Raw genomic sequence first — 18,414 nt, forward strand, 5'->3', positions numbered from 1 at the left:
TCACGTCATTATGAAATAGCTGGGAAATAGATAGAAGGCAACCATCTGTACCTCCAATCACACACACACATACTCACACATACACACACACACAAACGCACACACACACACGCACACGCACACACTTTTGACCATAGTTTCATGCGCCTGTAGTATAAACTATGCATAGGGTAGAGGCCCCAGCGGAGCGAGTACTGAAAGGAAGCTGTCAATTAAGTAATTCACAATCTCGGGGATACAAACGTTTCACAGCTCTGGTAGAATCAACAGCGTCACTGTCCTTAGAAGAATGAAAAAGAAAACAAGTCGCGTAAGGCGAAAATACAATATTTAGTCAAGTAGCTGTCGAACTCACAGAATGAAACTGAACGCAATGCAACGCAGCAAGACCGTATACTCGTGGTCCATCGCTCACGGCATAGGCAGTGAAATTGACAAGAAGAGCGGGGTAGTGGTTACGCTATGCTGCATAGCACGCTTTTCTGTACCTCTCTTCGTTTTAACTTTCTGAGCGTGTTTTTAATCCAAACATATCATATCTATATGTTTTTGGAATCAGGAACCGACAAGGAATAAGATGAAAGTGTTTTTAAAACGATTTCGAAAAAAAAATTTTGATAATAATTTTTATATATTTAATTTTCAGAGCTTGTTTTTAATCCGAATATAACATATTTATATGTTTTTTGAATCAGCAAATGATGGAGAATAAGATAAACGTAAATTTGGATCGTTTTATAAATTTTTATTTTTTTTTACAATTTTCAGATTTTTAATGACCAAAGTCATTAATTAATTTTTAAGCCACCAAGCTGAAATGCAATACCGAACCCCGGGCTTCGTCGAAGATTACTTGACCAAAATTTCAACCAATTTGGTTGAAAAATGAGGGCGTGACAGTGCCGCCTCAACTTTCACGAAAAGCCGGATATGACGTCATCAAAGACATTTATCAAAAAAATGAAAAAAACGTTCGGGGATTTCATACCCAGGAACTCTCATGTCAAATTTCATAAAGATCGGTCCAGTAGTTTAGTCTGAATCGCTCTACACACACACACACACACACACGCACAGACAGACAGACAGACAGACAGACAGACAGACAGACACACATACACCATACCCTCGTTTCGATTCCCCCTCGATGTTAAAATATTTAGTCAAAACTTGACTAAATATAAAAAAATCACGCAGAGTTCAAGGCTGCAGCAGGCACGATCAGCCAAAAATGCAAAAAGATGACGATGGTTTCCTTATTTACTAGATAAGAAATATATTCAACTAAATCACAATAGAATGATACAAGTCGCGTAAGGCGAAAATACAATATTTAGTCAAGTAGCTGTCGAACTCACAGAATGAAACTGAACGCAACGCAACGCAGCAAGACCGTATACTCGTGGTCCACCGCTCACTGCAGAGCGCGCGAGCGGGGTAGTGGTTACGTATGGAAAGCCGTTTGGCTCATAACTATTACAGCTGTAATTTAAAATAAATACACCTGTATTTAATGATAAATACAGCTGTATTTATTTCTTAAACGTATACAATAAGTATCATTATTAATTACAGGTGCATTTTTTTATTAATTACAGGTGTATTTTTTTAATTAAATACAGGTGTATTTATTATAAATTACAGGTGTATTTATTTTTAAATACAGGTGTAATTATTATTAAATACAGGTGTATTTATTTTTAAATACAGGTGTACTTATTATTAAATACAGGTGTATTTATTATTAAATACACCTGTATTTATTATAAAATACAGGTGTAATTAATGATAAATACACCTGTATTTAAAAATAAATACACCTGTATTTAAAAATAAATACACCTGTATTTAATAATAAATACACCTGTATTTAAAAATAAATACACCTGTATTTAAAAATAATTACACCTGTATTTAAAAATAAATACACCTGTATTTAAAATTAAATACACCTGTATTTAATAATAAATACACCTGTATTAATCAGTTATTAGTCACGTGGTTAAGCGACTTAAAAACTTGGACTGGGAATCCACATGAAAAACACTAAGCTTATACGCGTCTTCATCGCCTCGCTTTGGCGCCTTTTGACAGACTGAACAGCTCAAGATGGCGGGGGTGGCAAATGTCCCTGAGTGATGTTTTGGAAGGTTTGCGAGTGCAGTTTAACGCTGTTGCCCAAGCTCGCACAGCATCGTAAGTTAATTGTTTTATCAGACGAATTCGGTTCTTGTGACGATCTACACCGAGTCAGTGGGGCATCCACATCCAGAAGTTGAACTTGAAGGGAGGCCTGTGGCTGTGCCGTGTGCGCGTTTTTGACCAAAGATGCAAAATATTGAAATTCGGTGCGAGAGACTAGCTGCTATATTGTGTTATCGGTAATCTTGAACTTTAGCGTGTTAAATTCATAGCTCTTAATTCAGAAGCATTTAAGTCTCCAAATTTGTAGAACCTGTACTTGTAATCATAACAAGTCATTTTAGATCCCTTTGAAGTTACGGAATGAACTCCGATGATGAACTGTACGAATGCATTTGACCCATCAAAGAAGGAATTATCTGTGTGACCAGACAAGGGAGACAACTCTTTCGTGTAGATGATGTCCCATGGTTGACAACGTACACCATTTTCGGTGCATTTTCGTCACGCTAAAGTTCAAGATTACCTTATTATCTGTGTGTGTGTGTGTGTGTGTAATGTGTGTGTGTAATCCGTTGTAAAGTGTATATTATGATTATTTGGTGGCGGCGGCAGTGGTACGTATATAATCTCATATGGAAAGCCGTTTGGCTCATAACAAACCTTGATTGATATGGGTTAAAGCTGTGGTCTATTTATGACTTTCCGGGGCTACGAGGTTGAAAAATAGGGACAAAATCATGTACAGATTTCTGTACAGCAAACACTACCCGAAACCCCACCTATACGGCGTGTATGACCTTGAGAGCTTCAGTCAACGCTTGAATTTTGCAGTGGTAACATCCGGTTTGCTCTCGCAGAGCTGAGCATATTTGTTGTCAAGAAGGATCGAGCAGAAAAAATAAACGACTTGGCAGGGATTCGAACTCAAGGCATCGGGGCCTCGAAATGTCGGGGCCGATGTCTTAACCGCTAGGCCACTTCACCAGTATTGTCAAAGATAAAAAATTGATAATTTTATATCATTTTACGCTTGAATTATCATTTATGCGTTGCAAAAACGTAAAAATTGACATTAAAATTTGCCTTTATTTGCAAACATGTTTTACAGAATCGCAGTACATGTTTACACCGTCATGCTACACGACATTCGCGCCATGCAAATAGCTGCGATATCTCTATTTACAACATGCAAGAAAATGACAAGAACAGTAATTGAATCTCTCCAAAGCCAGTTGAAACCAGACATCTAAGAAATAGTTATACATGTATTCACTTCTGAACAACCGGCACGGTTGGCCTAGTGGTAAGGCGTCCGCCCCGTGATCGGGAGGTCGTGGGTTCGAACCCCGGCCGGGTCATACCTAAGACTTTAAAATTGGCAATCTAGTGGTTGCTCCGCCTGGCGTCTGGCATTATGGGGTTAGTGCTAGGACTGGTTGGTCCGGTGTCAGAATAATGTGACTGGGTGAGACATGAAGCCTGTGCTGCGACTTCTGTCTTGTGTGTGGCGCACGTTATATGTCAAAGCAGCTCCGCCCTGATATGGCCCTTCGTGGTCGGCTGGGCGTTAAGCAAACAAACAAACAAACAAACAAACAAACTTCTGAACAATGGGCGGATAGAGATATAAATCATGCTGCTTCAAGAATAACATAACATGAATTCATATCAATGTTTTTCCTTCATTTTCTCAATTGGTGCAGTAGCCTAGTGGTTAGGACATGAGACACGAAGTCGAGAGGTCGAGAGTTCGAATCTTCGCCGGGGCGTTTATTTTTTCCCCTTGATCTCTCTTGAAGATAAAATATGATCAGTCTTGAGAGAGCAAACCGGCTGTTATCCCTGAAAAATTCAAGCGTTGACTGAAGCTCTCAAGGTCATACACGCCGTATAGGTGGGGTTTCTGGTAGCGTTTGCTGTACAGAATTCTGTACATGATTGTATCCCTATTTTTCAACCTCGTAGCCCAGGAAAGTCATAAATAGACCACAGCTTTAATCTCCAGAGCTGTGTACCAGGGAAAACCATGTTATAAAGTAGACTTTTTATTAAATTTAACTTGAGACATTTAAGCTGTACAAATTAATTTCATTCACAAATACTAGTTTCATAAATATCCTTGGCCTGCAGAGATAGAATAACAAATACTTGCACATTTTGTTTGTCTTAGTGTTCAGTAAAAATACAAAGGTTTTAAAGTAAAGCACCTTCATAACATGGAAACCGGAAGTTGTGACATGAATTTGAATACTGCTAACACTACCAAGAAAATAATATATATATATTCTATATTGTTTTGTTGCAAGTCTGCATCATTAACAACCTGGAGTATTACTGGAAAAAAAATTATTTCTAAAGAAAATATGTATACTCTCGATACTCTCCATGCACATGATTTTTGTGCAGACGAGAATTTTTGCAATTCAATAAAAGGGCGACCACCCAGTAAAGTCTTGGTTCAATTATGTTCTTTTTATGGGTTAGTTGTTAGCAACAATGTAACCGACAAACTTCAAACTGAATTTTGGTGCTTTCCTCTAACATATATTATATATTTGAAAAACATCAATGTTTACCTGTGTCAAGTTTCTTTTTTGGGAGAGTATACATTCAAGTTGCCATTTAATACATGTTTTAAGGACTGAAAATACATGTCACAAAATGGGAAACGGCCCAGGAGAATAACTTGTATGTAAAGCAGCAAATGATAAACACATGGTTTTACCCCTGAAAGCTCCAAAGATTTGGGAAAATGAATCTCGTTTGCCTTCACATATCAAACTGAACGTCAAGCAGCTCAAAAAAAGTCTCAAGAAAAGTTACGCTTTCAAAATAGCATTTCATTCTGTGTCGCAAAGCATGCTTAACATTTCTACGCTTCTACAAATGAACACAAGCATGCAATAATTCCCTCTCTTTTGAGTCCTGGTACTTGTATGCTTATAAAGAAAGCGGGATGATGTTTCCTTTATTTCAGAATTTCTTTTTTGTCTTGTTTCAGATGGAAAGTGCGGAGAAACCACCATCTCAGATTTCGTGTTTTTCATGTCTGGGAGCCGGTCCACAGTACCAGGAGGGTACCAGAGTCCTCTGACCGTGGTGTTTGTGGACACACCCGAAAAGCCACTCCCCAGAGTGTCAACTTGTGCCCTCAGAATGCAGGTGTCTGCCCGACACGTCAAGAACTGAGGCAGAAGCTGTCCCAGGCTGTTCTTGAAGGGGGTGGATTTTATTTATTGTAAAAACTTTCCTTCAATGGTGCGTTTAGTTTCTGCTTGGTAGCCGTAGCTGTTGGTGTTTCTATCTGTACACACCCTGGGGGGGGGGGGGGGGGGGTGTGTTAACGTTGAACTTTGAAATCTTAAAATTATTAAGACAAGGTGTGTGTGGTTTTTTTCTCTCCGTAAAATAAGCTTTATGTTAGGTGCCTGTACCGTACATCATTTCTTACTTGCTATTAAATGCAAGAGAGAGACTTTCGAAGATTTGATGTTTGTGTTTCGCATTATTTTTGCTTGGTAGCCGTAGGTGTTGGTGTTTCTATCTGTACACACCCTGCGAAAAAATGTTTGTTCTGCAATTTGAAGAGAATTCATAAATGTATTCAAACTGAATTATTTGAGGTCATGCTGCAAAGGAAAAAAAAAACATGACCCTGATTTAACCGGTTTCCTATACTCCTTTACATACCTTGTTTTTGTTTTGATTGTTTTCTTTGCTTTTTGCAGGGGGGGAGGGGGGGTGTTTAACGTTGAACTTTGAAATATTAAAATTATTAAGACAAGGTGTGTGTGTGTTTTTTCTCTCAGTAAAATAAGCTTTATTTTGGGTGCCTGTACCGTACATCATTTCTTACTTGCTATTAAATGCAAGAGAGAGACTTTCGAAGATTTAATGTTTGTGTTTTGCATTATTTAAATTGCCGTTGTGTTTCAAGAGTGTGTTCTGTTCTTATTTGTTTTTTTGCACCATTGTTTGTCGTTATGTTGCCTGCTTTTCGTGTTCCGTGTAACGCTGTCCATGGAAAACATGTAAATCATTGTATTTCTCTCGACTATTGATCAAGTCACATCATATCAGGTATCAGTTACCTAATGTACAGAATAAATGGTTCAACCCCCCTACTACACGAATAACACGTTGCCAGCAAAATATCAAAAGCACTCGGACTAGCGTTAGTGTCCCATACAAAACTTGGCAATATACACCATAAACCGGATACAAACAAATCAATTGCACGCTAACAACTTTGTTATACTGTCTCATAATGGTATACAAATTAATAAACTCAAAAGCGTTTGTAACAGTTATGATAATGTGATATTCGTGCCCTGTGTAACGATAGTCTGTTTTTATGTTTTACCAAACTAACCAAAACTGGCGTTGTCTACTGCTTTTCCTTTTATAGTTTTACACTCCTCTGTAGTGAAGGTCACTGTTCACACAAGGGCGGGGATGTAGCTCAGTCCTGTTGGCCGCTGTCAGCGCGAGTTCGTCCCCACGTTCGGCGAGAGATTTATTATTGCTCACAGTCAACTTTGTGTGCAGACTCTCCTCGGTGTCCGAACACCCCCGTGTGTACACGCAAGCACAAGACCAAGTGCGCACGAAAAAGATCCTGTAATCCATGTCAGAGTTCGGTGGGTTATAGAAACACGAAAATACCCAGCATGCTTCCTCCAAAAGCGGCGTATGGCTGCCTAAATGGCGGGGTAAAAACGGTCATACACGTAAAAGCCGTGGGAGTTTCAGCCCATGAACGAACAAACGGCTCACACAATTTCAGCTTTCTTGTTTAGTTTATAAATTTCAGCCTCAATTCCTCGTCTCTGTAACCAGTATTAAATAGTGACTGTTTTGCTAACTGTTCAGCTGTCACCTGCCAAGTAGAACCGATGTATTCTTTATGATGTGATAAAATTAAAGTATTCATTCCACTTTGTGATGGATGAACTCGCAACTGCCAAGTAATACCAGTCTTATGATGGGATAAAAATATTCATTCCATTGTGTGATGGGTTAACTCTCACCTGCCAAGTATTACCAGTGTGTCTTATGATGTGATAAACATAAAGTATGCATTCCATTTTGTGATGATTTTCTGCATGACACTTGTTTGATTAAAATTAATTGTATTTGTGGCAGACAACTTGAGTTATGTTTTGTGTTTTTGTAAAAACAACTTGTTTTTTTTAATATGACTGGAAATGAGACTAGCAGCCATGAATCCATAACTACATTTTGCTGTCCATCATAGACATCTCACTCGCACATGTTCATTGCCTCACCATACAGGAATCAAAATCCATACAAACAATTTGTATTATCCAATATTCAAACTTGTCATACACATTTATTCATACACAAGAATTATGTGTCATACACATTCAAGCAATCAAGATCCAATAAATGTATATAATTGATGTTCTTAAAAAGACTACACACACACCTAAATATATAGGTGATCTTTGAAATGGGACATTTACATGCAAAATTCAGAATGCAAACAGAGCTTTGGCTTGCAAATTTAATAGTCATTAACCAGCACATAATATGAATAATTTTTGAAATTGTTGTGATACTGATTCAATTTTTCACATAAAATCAGAATTTCATTTAGTTTCCTGATACAAATGATTCGTCTAGCTTACCTTGAATAAACATACCAATTCGTCAAAAAGTAGGACATCTGAGCTCAAAGATTAATAGTTTGGTTTGAAAAATCTCTAAATACACATAATTACAAAAACAAAACAAAATTCCGTGATAGAACATGTACTGATCTTGCAACTAAAGTAAAAAGGGGACTCAGGTGTGCTGTTAAAATTGTTGGCACATTTTAGTATCTAAAACTCACCTTTGATTTGGTGTTTAACATTGTTTTCAACCACGAAGGTTATATCGCGACGGGGGAAGGGGGGAGATGGGATAGAGCCACTTGTCACTTGTTTCTTGTTCACAAAAGCACTTAATCAAAAATTTGCTCCAGGGGCTTGCAACGTAGTACAATATATTACCTTACTGGGAGAATGCAAGTTTCCAGTACAAAGGACATAACATTTCTTACATACTGCTTGAGTAAAATCTTTACAAAAATTGACTATATTCTATACAAGAAACACTTAACAAGGGTAAAAGGAGAAACAGAATCAGTTAGTCGCCTCTTACGACATGCTGGGGAGCATCGGGTAAATTCTTCCCCCAAACCCGCGGGGGGTACCTATGCGACTCACCACAATGTTTACTTTCAGCAGAAGAATGATTAATATTCTAGCAACAAACATGCAATAAATTCATACATGATTATTGATGTTCAAAAAATGCTCTACACTACTTCACCAAACTAAATGGAGAACTGAAAATGTTTAAAACACTTTCTTTCTTTATTTGGTGTTTTCAACCACGAAGGTTATATCGCGACGTGGAAGGGGTGGGGGGGAGATGGGATAGAGCCACTTGTTAATTGTTTCTTGTTCACAAAAGCAGCCACTTGTTAATTGTTTCTTGTTCACAAAAGCACTAATCAAAAAATTGCTCCAGGGGAAAACACTAACCATAAACAATAAACACCACTATGAGGTTTGATAGGTAACTTAAAGTGACCTTGACCTTCAATGAACGTTGCAAATAGCTTATGTTCTGATGAATATGGGTGAATGAGGCACCATTGAATATAAAAAGAAAAATAACTGATTTGACTCTAGTTAAACTATGGCGCTCATGGCATCATACCAAAGTTTGAACGAGTATCCCTTTCACTGTTCTGTACAGCTGTGAAAACACAGTGAGACATAATAATAATGAACATAAATTAATCACCCCTTCTCGCCGGAGCTCACGGCAATACACAATAGCAAAACAAATCAGAGCATTCACACACAGACACACACAAAGTCGTTAAAGGTTTATTGGCTGCGGCAATAATAGCCGCAAGAATAATCCTTTAGTTCGTTCAAAGTACCCAAGCATGTCCTGTATACAAAAGTAAGGCGATTGAGATTTTATTTTGGTTTTTTTACACAAGCCAGAGAACACCAGTGCTTGTGAGAGCAAAACGTTTGCCCGTAGGGAAGTGAACCTTCCTTATCTTTCGCACCAGAGAGCTGTTCAAAAGGGGTATTGTGCAAGTTGGCTATTAAACCATTGTAATTCGGAAAATGTCTTTAACCTTCGCCGGCACTCGTGGGTCCGTGCGGACCCAGAAGGGTGTTTGATTGCAAATATCTTTTAAACGAGTTGGAATTTTTTAATGAGCTTTTAGAAATGCCTCAGACACCTAACAAGCTATCATCTCCTAAAAGCTCATTAAATTTCAGTGATAATTAATTAATTAATTAATGGTCAAATTTAGACTACACACGGAAGCATTCGTGGGGACGTGCGGACCCATACTTCTCAAAGAAGGAAAAGCGTGTATACCCTTCCGAGGCACTCGTGGGTCCGTGCGGACCCAGAAGGGTGTTTAATTGCAAATATCTCTTAAACGAGTTGGAATTTTTTAATGAGCTTTTAGAAATGCCTCAGACACCTACAAAGCTTTCATCTCCTAAAAGCTCATTAAATTTCAGTGATAATTAATTAATTAATTAATTAATTAATGGTCAAATTTAGACTACACACGGAAGCATTCGTGGGGACGTGCGGACCCATACTTCTCAAAGAAGGAAAAGCGTGTATACCCTTCCGAGGCACTCGTGGGTCCATGCGGACCCATACTTCTCAAAGAAGGACAATTGTGCAAACCCTTCCGTGGCACTCGTGGGGCCATGCAGACCCATAATATTTTACCAAATACCGTGTGTAGTCTAAATTTGACCATTAATTAATTAATTAATTATCACTGAAATTTAATGAGCTTTTAGGAGATGATAGCTTTTTAGGTGTCTGAGGCATTTCTAAAAGCTCATTAAAAAATTCCAACTCGTTTAAGAGATATTTGCATCAAACACCCTTCTGTGTCCGCACGGACCCACGAGTGCCACGGAAGGATATGCATATTTTTCTTTCTTTGAGAAGCATGGGTCTGCACGGCCCCACGAGTGCCACGGAAGGATATGCACATTTTTCCTTCTTTGAGAAGCATGGGTCTGCTTGGCCCCACGAATGCGTTCGTGTGTAGTCGATAACGAGTGCCGGCGAAGGTTAATGGCTGAATAACAATGAGTTCCTTTATACGTTGGATTGGGCAAGCCATATATATATATATATATATATATAAATATATCTAGCATCAATAAACCTAAAAATACACTAAGGTCTTTTTCAAAAACAATAGTCTGTTTTAAAAACTTTCAGCAATTTTCAACCTTATAAATCTATACTATAGATACATCAAAAGAAATTTGGTGCAATTAAACAGGTAACCTAATGGCAAATCATTGTGTAAAACTTTCTTTGCAACTTTCTTTCACAAAGTGTACGTATTTTTTTATATTTTTTTTAGCAATATTGTTTTTGTGGTGCAGTACCTGTGTTTAAAAATAATAAAATACACAGCGGACATAATTTCGCTTTATTTGAATGACTTTGCACTTTACAAAGATTGGTTTAGAATTAGAGCGCAGATTTAAACCAATTTGAAAAAAACAGTTGCTTATACCTTCTACCATGCTTGGTACTTTGAACAAACTTTATGATTGTTTTTGAGGCTTTCATTGTTGCAGCCCAATGCTGCTCAGTGCAAATTAACTTTTTTGAAGGCGAAGTGTCTGCACCCAGACACATCCTTACTCTGAGGTCTCAAAGCAAACCCGCAAATTGAGGCACACCTCCCAACGCCATGCAAGATATTGCAGATTTATTGCACGATTACGTGGCTGGCGCGGATAGGGCAAGTAGCCTAATAAGTTTACAATTTAAAACGAATGCTTCTTTCATTGACAAAAGCAGTAATCATGTGTCAAAACACTGGATCGGCTTTGGAATGCGCTTCAGGGGTCGACACTAACTTATTTGGCCTGGGGCCACACTGGCCCCAGAGATGGAAATTGCTGGGGCGGAAAACAAAAATCTGGGGCCCACTCTCATTATTCACGTGCGGCAATGCATTGTTTGTTTTTCTTCATCGTACTGAAGCCAGGGTAATTCTTTCAACCATTTGACATTGAAATTACGACAGAGCTTCACGCTTTTGGCTGCATCGGTCTCCTTTTTTCGTTTCTCTCCACCCTGTTCTTCATCTTCATTTCCAGGTCTTTTTACACCAGGGATGTGTCGCCACATTTTGCGTTTGGCATTTGAAGGCGATACTTATCTCTCACGCTAAAGAGCGCAATTTGGGAGTTATTTCCCTTGCGGCATTGTCCTTCGACGATTTCAATGGGTTTTTTTTCTTCTTGACTGCGGCATTGATCGTAACGCAAATTTCAGTGACGACTATGACTGGCGATTTTTAGTGATTGGCTCTGGCATTAGAAATTTCGGTTTGTCATTGTTGGAATTTATCCTGGGGCGGAGTGGGCCCCAAGCTTCGGCAATAATTGGGGCGGAACACAAAACTCTGGGGCGTTCCGCCCCCCGCCCCCGCTAGTGTCGAACCCTGCGCTTGTAAATAAAAGTAGACAATGAATTTTTCTTGTGATTCCACTGACCAATCTGCTTGTAGTCTGGACAATCAAGCGTACAAAATATGGCAAAATCGTATGGGTTCACAGGTCTGCTATACACTTCAGGTTTGGGGTGTCCACAAGCTAACTTTTTTTTTACTCGAGCATGTTGGCAACGAACTGGAGAACAACATCTGACCATGTTGATCGGTGGGTGGCCCACTCCGAGGGTCAATGCGCTCCGTTAGTTGCACGAGCTGTTCCTCAGAGAGGGGGCAAGCCGTGGCAGGCACATCCTAACGACTGTCTGGCAAAGGATGGTCCTCGATTATCGATTGAAGGCTTCTCCCTTTCCAGAAGTCCTGTACTGCTGTGGATGTGCTGGCTCGTCTCTCCAGCATCCCCCTGAAGAAGAGCTGCAGGGGAGTTCTGTTGCGCTCTGTCCTCAGGGGTTGGTGGTTCTTCTGTTCCACAAACCACTGTAGGGACCGGTTCAGCCTGGGCAGAAAAACATAGTGGAGGGCCCACAAGTGAATGGGATTGTCCATGTTCAGTATCCCCAGACCACCTTCTGCCTGTGGTGTTCCCATAGCAGTAAACAGGTCATGGTAAGGGTTCACCACATCTTTCCAGACGTCGAGCCAGAGACGCTCGATCCTTTGGTTATGGTCACTGCGGCCTTGCATCGCACTGCCTCTCCCTTCTCCCCTGTGTTCGTTCATGAGGGCGACGACATCCAGATTCTCGCCACCATGGTCCATGCGGACTCTTGACGGGAGTCCAAAGCGTTGGGTTCCACCCAAAAACAGATCCCGAACGGTCTCTGACCTGTTGTTTCGGTGGCATGGAGGAAGGTAGTGGCCCGGCTAAAGCCATCGATTGCCCCATGAATCACCATTTTCCACCTGCAATATAACAAACAGAGATCCGTTTCCATATGTGATTTCACCACACAAATTCTGATTAAAGAGTTATTGGGAAATAAGTACAGGTAACATGCTCAGTAAATATTAAAAAGTAATGGTCAAAGTGCTTTTTCATGACCGAGAATCAAGACCATTATTTTTAATATATATCATTGAGAAAAGGTGTGTAACCCATTTAATCCACCTTTCTTCAATTTTGCAAAGAAATAAATCAAGAAAAGCAATTGCTTTATATGACTTTTCTTCGTCATGTCCATAAGCCTTAAGGGTCTTGTAGGTCTTAAAAGGAGGATTCCACTAACTGCTGGGACTCTAAAATTTGATAAAAATAAGCAAAATTTTGGTAATGTCTGCTGGTTAATAACACATACAATTCAGTGAAATTTAATAAAAATAACTGAGAAAACCGCAATGTAAAGCTTTTACAAACTTGACCCCACTGTGACCCCAAAATGTGACAGGGATCAACCAAACTAGGGTCACGTAGGTAGATTATCAAATCCTTCAAGTGTTCAAAGTTTCAAAGCTCAAGCTTCAAAAACACCTGAGATAACATCAATGTTAAGATATTTTGATTCGAACATGACCCCCTGTGACCCCAAAACTTGACGAAGGTCAATCTTCTTCTTCTTCAGCGTTCGACGATGGCTGTGTCTAGATTCTTTGGCCCGTGATGTTGACGAAGTGGGCTGTGACGAAGGTCAATCAACCTTATGTCTTCTTCTTCTTCTTATGCGTTCGTGGGCTGAAACTCCCACGTGCACTCGTGGTTTGCACGAGTGGAATTTTACGTGTATGACCGTTTTTACCCCACCATTTAGGCAGCCATACGCCGCTTTCGGATGAAGCATGCTGGGTATTTTCTTGTTTCTATAACCCACCGAACTCTGACATGGATTACAGGATCTTTTTCGTGCGCACTTGGTCTTGTGCTTGTGTGTACACACGGGGGTGTTCGGACACCGAGGAGAGTCTGCACACAAAGTTGACTCCGAGAAATAAATCTCCCGCCGAACGTGGGGACGAACTCACGCTGACAGCAGGCAACTGGATACAAATCTAGCGCGCTACCGACTGAGCTACATCCCCGCCCACAACCTTATGTCAAGTTGGTAGATTATCAAAACCTAGAAGTGTGCGTACTATTAAAGCTCTAGCTAAAAACACATCTGAGATAACATCAACGTTAAGTTTTTATTAAACGAACATGACCCCGCTGTGACCCCAAAATTTGATGAGGGTCAACGAAACTGGGGTCACTTCGTGAAATCATCAAACCCTAAAAGTGTGCAAAGTTTCAGAGGTCTAGCTGTATAAACTTCTGAGATAACAGCTCAACGTTACATTTTTATATTTAGTCAAGTTTTGACTAAATATTTTAACATCGAGGGGAATCGAAACGAGGGTCGTGGTGTATGTGCGTGTGTCTGTGTGTCTGTGTGTGTGTGTGTAGAGCGATTCGGACTAAACTACTGGACCGATCTTTATGAATTTGACATGAGAGTTCCTGGGTATGAAATCCCCGAACGTTTTTTTTTTCCATTTTTTTGATAAATGTCTGTGATGACGTCATATCCGGCTTTTCGTGAAAGTTGAGGCGGCACTGTCACGCCCTCATTTTTTCAACCAAATTGGTTTGAAATTTTGGTCAAGTAATCTTCGACGAAGCCCGGACTTCGGTATTGCATTTCAGCTTGGTGGCTTAAAATTAATTAATGACTTTGGTCATTAAAAATCTGAAATTGTAAAAAAAAATAAAAATTTATAAAACGATCCAAATTTACGTTATCTTATTCTCCATCATTTGCTGATTCCAAAAACATATAAATATGTTCTATTCGGATTAAAAACAAGCTCTGAAAATTAAATATATAAAAATTATTATCAAATTTTTTTTTCGAAATCAATTTAAAAACACTTTCATCTTATTCCTTGTCGGTTCCTGATTCCAAAAATATATCGATATGATATGTTTGGATTAAAAACACGCTCAGAAAGTTTAAAACGAAGAGAGGTACAGAAAAGCGTGCTACCCTTCTCAGCGCAACGAATACCCCGCTCTTCTTGTCAATTCCACGGGCACTGCCTTTGCCACGGGCGGTGGAGTGACGATGCTACGAGTATACGGTCTTGCTGCGTTGCGTTGCGTTCAGTTTCATTCTGTGAGTTCGACAGCTACTTGACTAAATATTGTATTTTCGCCTTACGCGACTTGTTTGTCCTTGGACAGACAGACAGCCTGCCCACAGCACACATAATTATTTTGATCAAGTATTATTCACTCAGCCAGTCTACCTGCACAAGCATGTGATTAATCCATGGTTGAAGAGTTCTGTGAAAATTGCGCAATTCTGCAAACTCTTTATAGCAGTTAATTTAATTTCGAATAAAATAAAGTACATAGTTGTTCTGCTAAGACGATAAGGCAAATATTTTTGCGTTCTTTTCATGTTTAAGTATCTCGGGAAAAAAAGTTCTATTTATGAAGTGAAATATAATTGACCTACAGATTACTGTCTTTTTATTTGTACAAATGCAAAATGGGAACAACTCTATTTTCTACACAAAATATGAGAGTTACTTGCCTTGAGACCTTGTGTCTGGTACAACGTAGATTTTGATTTAGAAAACAACCAAACTTATGGATCTTATATTGGATTCTGTGTGTTGAAACCTGAAATGAATAGTGTAAATGCAGTATGTATGAGCTCTTTCCTCTTTCGAATATTTGAGCATTCAGAACTTTTCAGTCACCAAGCAGTGACCACACAGTGTGGTTTCTCAACCTATGAGCTATCGAGGATTCAGACTGGTTGCTGGGTGGTTATTTGTTAGGACTAGGTAGCTTGGTATTCACCGAAAAGTATTCCCCCCTCTGCTTATTTCTCTGTTAACTTGAAGGGGTGTTTATTGTTAAAATTTAAATAACCACCCAGTAGAAATGGTAAGGTATAACCAGAATATGTTTTGTATTCCGTGGGGAAATCATCAATGGACCAGTCTTTCATTACATATCCAGAAAATGACAAAATAAAAAGAAAAGAAAAGCAAATACTTGCACACGACTCACCTTCGTTACCCACCTACCCCTTAGAAGACGCCCTTCCTTTTACGATCCCAAACAAGACATTTTCAAGACCCTGTTTCATAGCTGCCAACCCCTGTGAAGCCCAAAGAGTAGCATTTTGGAACTTTCACCCAATGTCAGAGTTGCAATTGGTGTTTATAAGCGTAGCACTAGCATAATCTTAAATTTGAATCGCAAGCCCGCATTTAAAATGCCATCAAAAACGTTTGTAAGATTCTGAGAGCTCTACGACATTACAACCGTCTAAACATAGTTCAATGTCACACGCTTTCCTTCTTTGCCACTACTAACGCAAACGTATGCAAGATTGTATGTTACACGCTTTAGGAGCATGGCAAGAACGGATTCAAACTCAAAATCGTCACTCCAAAAAAACATAAAATGCACACACGACTTTTATTTCTCCTGCTGTTATCGTTTCTTCTCTTTACAAATTCTTCAACGCTCAGAATACTGAAAACGGCACCCCAGACGACAGTACTGTTTCCATACGCGAATTTAACTTCCCTTGCAAAGTGGTTCGCTCAGGAGGCCTGTTTGTCTGACACTATAAGGACAGAGTTCTGAACATAGATGACAAAGATTCCGGAATGAACAAACATTTTGCGGATGCAGACACAGAAAGACGTCATGAAGAATGCGATGCTTCAAAAGATACAGACTGTGACGATGACTGTGACGTCATTCCCATATACCGAGACGTCATTCACAGTTGTTCGGTCACTTCCGTCAAAAAGTAGATTTAGACAATCAACGTAATCTCGTGTGGAAGAAAACGTCTGTCACACAACCAAGTCGGAATAGCAGGTATTATTACCTATGCACGCAAAGTCTGTCGAATTCTTCGGCAAAAATCGTTGAAAATGATTTGCCCGCATCGGCGTGGAACTTGCACCATAATCTTCACCACCCTTACGTTTCCCCGTTTTTATCCTGTCTCCCTCCAGTTTCCACTTCTAACACCGTCACTGTGCACAGCTTACAACTTAACAAGTGCATTGCATATTCTAATCAAATTCACAATTGGCGCATAGAGTCACCGGAAATGCGAATGCTTGCAATAAAATTCACGATTTGCTAAGCAAGTCACGTGGACAATATCGAGTCATAACGGAGTGGTTCCCAGCCATCGGTACTCGACTAGTTATGCAATGTTCATTGTTGATTGTCAAGCAATAAGTGAACATTTTGCACGCTTGTCATTTTTTTTTTTTTTTAGCGTAGCGGCTCAGGGCTTAGAGTAGCAGCGTAGCAATTCCTGCAAAATCGGAGCATGCTGCGCCAAAATCGTAGCAATTGGCAGGTATGCTGTTCTCTAAGATATTCTGCTCATAACCTCTGTAAGTTTACCCCCATTATAAGACCTTATTATCTCAGGGTTATGTAGGTCTTAAAAGAAAGATTCCAGCGTCATAAAATAATGTTTAAGAGAATTCCTTATGCCACCTGTATCAATCCACTCAAATTCCATGTTCAAACTGGCACAACCCCCAACATCCTCCCCACCACCGGACACACTCAACATTCACCAAATTTTGAAAAAGGATTTTTTTGTGCCCAGTGTATGTATTTGTAGCTGTACTCACGATATCAACTTGTGGTATCCGTCTAGATGCCAGAGAGCGTTTGGTCCTGATACTTGGTACAGACGACGTCTCGTGGGCCTCAACGCCAAAGCTCTGACAGCTACTCCACCAGGATCAACCCGCTGGATGGCTCCCCGTACTCTGTGCCTTTGTGGAGCGTGTAAGAATACAACTTATTACACTAACGTGACATACCACTCATGTCATAACAATACCATTCACTCTACATTGCATGTGTAAAGAGGTCTTGTCTGACAAGGACCTGATTTTTCACTGCCTCCAATACCGAAACAAGCGTCCTTCTTTGAACACTCTGAAGAATTTTAAGAACGTAAACACCACACCAGTGACATTTCCTTGCTTTGACATAAAAGATTACACGAGGCATTCGGAGAGATCCAGGTTCAATTTTTAAGCTTCTTCAATCTGGGCGCTTCGACAAAGGGACATTTACAGCAATGAACATGCAACAGTATGTACAGGGTCCCCACTGGTTTTTAGAAACAAAATTCCATGACTTTTCCATGAGCCTCAATAACATTTTCCATGACTAGATCCACAGGTCGCCATTTCCGAACACGCAAACTTTTTACGTCTTGTCACTGCCAGTTTTGACACTGGCTTGCTTTGCACTGAATTTGAGTCAGTTTCTACGCAGTGTCTCTTTGACAAGCAAGTCAAGCATTTGCTACGCAGTCAGATTATCGGTAATGTTTGCTGGTCCTGTCATTTCACTAAACTGGACCAGCCACTGTTTGTATCCATCTGCACTTTCGTAAATTCCGCTTCATAACCGTCACTAACACTGTGACTTGACGAACTGTCATTTTTTTCACCGCGATACACAGTTCATTGCGAAGATCTTCCTTGGTAAGGCCAAAAAAAAAAAATGCTTTGGTTACGGTTTCCCGACCGACCCTAACTTTTTGGGCCGACCCTAAACTTTTTTTTTTGGTCCTAAAGCTAAAAATAAAATGAACCAAACACATACGATACATACACACACAAAAAAACACACACACACACAAAAACCCACCGAAAACGACAACACCACGGCACAGAGAAAACATCGATCGCCGGCGAGCAGACAACAACAAGACCGACAAGGGACACCACTCCGCTTT

The 18,414-nt window shown here is 39.8% G+C and overlaps 1 long non-coding RNA gene across 1 annotated transcript; it reads right to left on the bottom strand.

Moving 5' to 3' along the window:
• Positions 1 to 7,478: 7,478 nt before the first annotated feature.
• LOC138981605 (uncharacterized) lies at positions 7,479 to 17,427 on the bottom strand. Its single transcript, XR_011460668.1, has 2 exons — positions 17,291 to 17,427; positions 7,479 to 12,595 (listed from the first exon to the last, which is right to left on the bottom strand). It is a non-coding gene; the product is annotated as an uncharacterized lncRNA (long non-coding RNA).
• Positions 17,428 to 18,414: the final 987 nt, after the last annotated feature.

Source organism: Littorina saxatilis, linkage group LG12 (genome assembly GCF_037325665.1).
Source record: "Littorina saxatilis isolate snail1 linkage group LG12, US_GU_Lsax_2.0, whole genome shotgun sequence".
In the NCBI taxonomy this organism is placed as follows: domain Eukaryota; kingdom Metazoa; phylum Mollusca; class Gastropoda; order Littorinimorpha; family Littorinidae; genus Littorina; species Littorina saxatilis.